The 5,082-nt window shown below is 37.3% G+C and overlaps 1 pseudogene; it reads right to left on the bottom strand.

Moving 5' to 3' along the window:
• Positions 1 to 1,571: 1,571 nt before the first annotated feature.
• LOC109456817 (ribonuclease H2 subunit B pseudogene) lies at positions 1,572 to 3,862 on the bottom strand (annotated as a pseudogene).
• Positions 3,863 to 5,082: the final 1,220 nt, after the last annotated feature.

Below are 5,082 nucleotides of genomic sequence, written 5' to 3' on the forward strand. Positions count from 1 at the left end.
TTTGTCAACATTTTAAATATAGACCTAATTTTGGAAAGGCTCTTCCAAAAATCTTTAATTAGTTTCCTAACTATTTTTGCAACAAAGAAATAAAGACACTTTTAAACTTCACTATTTATCTCCACACCCATGCCTTCCAACCTTTCCTCCATCATAGCCTAGATAGCATTATACCTCTATAGCTAAACTTTCCCCTACTGAGCTATTTCTTGACATCAGCTCTAACTACCCTATAAATCATTTATAAAAATACCAATGCCCAGATTCTCACCTCTACCAATTATCAGAATCCGTGTGTGAGGCCAAAACATCATTCTGTTTAGAAATTTCCTCAGATGATTTTAATGGGCAACCAGGCTTAAGAACCCCACTGCTCAACATTTTTCTCACAGTTTAGCAGTAATGAAATTGTTCCCCACCACTTCACCACTGGTCCTGGCCCAGCATGTTTTTGGGCACACACGTTTTGGTTAAAAATAAACTGCTTACCCTGTGACCAATCTGTGGACCCCAACAAAACAAACTTCTCAACTCTCACCAACTTAGTGACTTACTGTCTTTAACTTAGAAAATAGCAAGTTGTTTGTTTGTTTGTTTATATCATTATATAAAGACAAATTCTTATAGGAGGGTCTGATCACAGCACTGCTGCCTCTGCCCTGCTCCTTTGTTTTTCTAGGAAGTACAGGCGATAGATTAGAAAGTAGACCTCTGAAATGGACAGATGTCAATTGAAATCTCAATTATACCACTCATGAGCAGCATGCAGGGGTAAATGGCTTCGTCGTTGAATTTCAGCTTCCCTGGGTGTAATATGGAGATAAATATCTTATCTACAGAGTTGATTAGAGGATTAAATAAGAATATACTTATATGTAAAGTACCTGGCACATAATAAGTTTTCTAGAAGTATTAGTTTCATTCTCTTAAAAGATCTTATGCTTTAAAACAGAAGTTTTTACATCGAATTTCTAGGAACATCTCCTCAGGCGACATGGTTGGGACAAGTGAGAGGCCTCAGGAGAAAAAGCTCCAGCTCCATAAAGTTAGGCACCACCAGAGAATCTCCACTTTAATCTATTTTATTTAGTGGCTTTTGACATGAGATGTCATATAATGAAAGAATTTTATCGAAGGAAAAAATACATAAAAGTCACTGATCTAAGTTATGACAGCTACAACTTGTGTTTTTCCTTCATTGGACACATAATTCACTGCAAAAGCACATGCTGATTATTTATATTATTAGTTATAATATTGGCTTTAAAATTTGTTTGCACATGTTAAAAAAAATAGTTGGGCACTCTGTACTTGGACCACAATAAAAGGTCAATTTTAGGAAATAACAAATTCTTTTTATAAATTTATTTTTTAATTACAGCTGATATGAAGTATTCTATCAGTTTCAAGTGTACAACATAGTGCTTAGACATTTATATAACTTATGTGGGAAGTAGAAAATTCATATTTTAGATGTAGATAAAGAGTATAACAAATATAGCATTATAAAAGGGTTTTTGTTTCTTTTAATCTGAAAACTGCTCTGTTTTTTTAATTTCAAAAGGTGGTCATTAAGGGTCAAAAAGTACAGTGACATGGAGGAAGGACAAAAATGGAACACGTGAAAGGCAAACATTTTTGCTAGATTTCATTTTCAAAGTTGCAAATCTTTCCAACTTTTGAAAAATTTTTACACCAAAAAAGGAATCAATACTTTTCACTCTACTCTTGTCAACTTTAGCCAAAGCCTTCTGAACTGCAGTCATTTTGCTATTTTTTTTTCAGTCTTCAAACCTTTTGTATTAAACTTAGTGCAATCTTTTTTTTGCTTCTGTGGGCTCATCTGATAACTTTCTTTGATGGAGTGTTTTGGCAATGAAGCTGAAGGTTCTGGAAGTTTTAAGATAAATCATCACTTAATTCTTTAGGGATGTATTCAAATATCAGACCATGGGCATAATGAATATAATCCTCTTCCTTGTCACTGGACACCTGGTGACCAGAGAACCTTTACCCAGGCACCAACATTTATGTTACTGGTTTTTAATGCTGCCATAGTCTTATTAATCTTTTTTTTTCCCCAGCCACCTTAATGTCTTCTCTTTGCTGTACTTGTAATATTTCTTTTTGTGTACTTCTTTGTCCTCTGTCATGTGTTGTAGTGGCTTCTCAAGTTCAGGACGTTTCAGCAACAAGATGCAATTTGGAAACATGTCATCCACCACAACTTGATCTAGAGACTGAAACCTCCCCCTCTTTATTAGCCTTTTTAAGATAGTAGAGGAGCAAAAATAGAGGGTCCATGGGTGTGGCAAGGTGAAGCAGACCTCCTAATTGAACTGTTTGATTTATATACAGTATATGATTACACACAGTATTGATTTATATACAGTATATATATACATATATAAATATAGTATTTATATATGATATAAAGATTTATAAAGCAAGAATGGTGTTTTTCCTTGAAAACTTTTATTTCAAACAGCTGCTGTACACACATATTGTACAACGGCTCCTTTCCCCTAAACATAGGTTAACCAATTTTACAAATGTAAGCTCACTTTTCATTTTCTTTAAAGAATCTTTTAAATATTCTGGAAGCAGGAACACATGTTGCCTGGAGTGAGCGTGGTCCCCACATGACACGTGGCCCGCCGTGCAGCCTGCCTTCTCCTGGGCCGAGTGCACCCGAGGGCCCCGCAGCCCCAGGCCCCAGGGAGCCGCAGGGCCCGTGGGGGGACAGAGTCCCAGAGGGCAGTTTCCAGGCTCTTGGCCTCACGTGGAAAGGGACTGGCTCAGTTATCAGATGGCCATCCGCTGTGGCTGGTTAGCCATCAGCTGTAACTGGTTCGCCAATTGGCCACTGAATAACTGCCGTGGCTACGTTTGCAAGGGGGTTAGTTGGTTGGCAGAGAAGCAGATGGTGGATTGCGGATTGTGTGGATCCTGCTTCCTGTATCGCCAACCCAGCCACCAGAGAGAATATAGTGGTATGAACTCCCATCTATGGCTCCGTTGGTGTTCCTTTTTGACCTCACCATACTGTGTCCACCCACCGAGAGTGGGAGCGGAACCAGAGAAGCTGCATGACACCTTTATTGTGGGGCCTGACTGGAGCCTGGTGGAAAATGGGGAGAAAAGGGTCTGTTCTGGGTGGGGCGGCACGCTGAGGGCCTGGTGGTCCAGAGCACATTATAAAAGGTTTTAAGGAGGCAATTGAACTAAGTTAATACTAGGAAGAGAATAATTGAGTAAGATAACTTAGTTAAGATGATCTTGTAGAACACATAGTCTTTACCTCATTTCAACTATAACAAAAATGAATGGGACCAATAAGCCTGGAATTTCTATAGATATGAGTCTCTTTAGTTGTTCATTGTTACCCAAAATAGCAGCGGTTACATGACCTTCTTGTCTCTAATTTAACAAATATAATTGCATTACTGTAAAAATAGTTGCTTATCATATCCATCCAAATTTCTGGAAAATAGTAAGATTTATTGTCAAAGTAATGAGAACAAAATAAGTTTTCCTTAGCATATTTCCTGTTGGGCATTTCCTATTGCTTTCTGTGTTCTTTTTTAGTGCAATCATTATTGCAGCTGAGCCTCATTACTATTCTCTCTCTCTCTCTAACTCTCTCTCTCTCTCTCTCTCTCTCTCTCTCTCTCTCTCTCTCTCTCTCTCACACACACACACACACGGATGTAAAATTTTATTAAAAATTACCAGGTAAAATTCATCTCTAAATTCTTCCTGGTTCACCCACAGTATTTTCTTCCTTGGTGCAGAGATCATTAGAATCTTCTGAAATGCATTCGACTTGCAGCGGAAGGTGGTATGCATCATCAAAGGCCATGAATGAACAGTATAGCCAGAGGCAAGAAACAGCTCATCAAAATGCCAAATGCAATCCTTGTAGATAAAATTTAGTTGTTGTTTTGTAGACTACATAACTTGGGTTCCTGCTATTCTACGTGCATCATCAGTATTCATAGTTGTATAGCATGTATTTGTCATTCATCTTTTTCAAAGTGACATTTCAGTAAAATTAGTGAGATGCCACTGGGAGCCCTTTGACTCTTAGTTCCACTTGTTTCCGGAAGTGTAAAAAATGACATGCAACTTCTAGCATTCTTGCTTTATATAATGTTAACATATTAGTCTATCTCACACACTTATAATCATTTTGTTTGGGGAATAAACATTGCCAACCCAGAACCCGGTTGATGCTTTTAGATATTGTAAAATCAAGACACCACATGTTACAAATTCTTCTTTTAACTTCAACTTGACCAGGCACAGTCTCTTGGAAAACCGGCAAGCCTAGTCTCTGAATTAAATTTCTCTGATGAGACAAAAAAAATGAAACTTCAGTTATCTGAAAACTACTTAAGGATTGGTTTAATACAGTTCCCTTAATTTTTTTTTATAGGGCTTACTGTGTGCCAGACACTGTACTCGGTCTGGAGATAAACAGAGGATATGTTGTAATCTCTCTTTCACAGAAACCGTAATTATGTCAACAAATGGTGTCAGAACAGTGTGGTAATTGCAATAATGGACATGGATACAGGGTATAGTGATGGAGGGCATAGAACAGGAACTGATTCATTCATTCTGGAGAAAAATCATATGAAGTTAGATAAAGGAGGGGGACTGAGCTGAGTGTTGAATGATGAAAAAAGAAGATGTGAGAAAAAGAAGGTAGGGGAAATAAGGGGTCGGGGTAGATGAAGCACTCGAGTAGGAGGGAAGAGAGACACAAAGCACTGAGGAGGGCAGTAGTATCATGAAATGTTTGAAGAAATGCAAATATGTCACAATTATAAGGGAGTGAATTTTGAGACTCTAAATGACAAGAATTAAAGTCATATATGTAGGAAAGTTCTTTCATGCCATGTAAGTCATTCCATTGGATACCAGTGGTATCCAAATTCATTAGTTTACACACACAATTTGTTAAAAAATTTCTCTAACATATGTATGTTTATTTATTTATATAATTATATATGAACTCTATAGGGGCAATTTTTAAAATAATCGTTTTATTTATTGATGTTTCTCAAGTATCCATAA

Source organism: Rhinolophus sinicus, chromosome 2 (assembly GCF_057876585.1).
Source record: "Rhinolophus sinicus isolate RSI-liver-muscle chromosome 2, RSI-T2T, whole genome shotgun sequence".
NCBI classification, from domain to species: domain Eukaryota; kingdom Metazoa; phylum Chordata; class Mammalia; order Chiroptera; family Rhinolophidae; genus Rhinolophus; species Rhinolophus sinicus.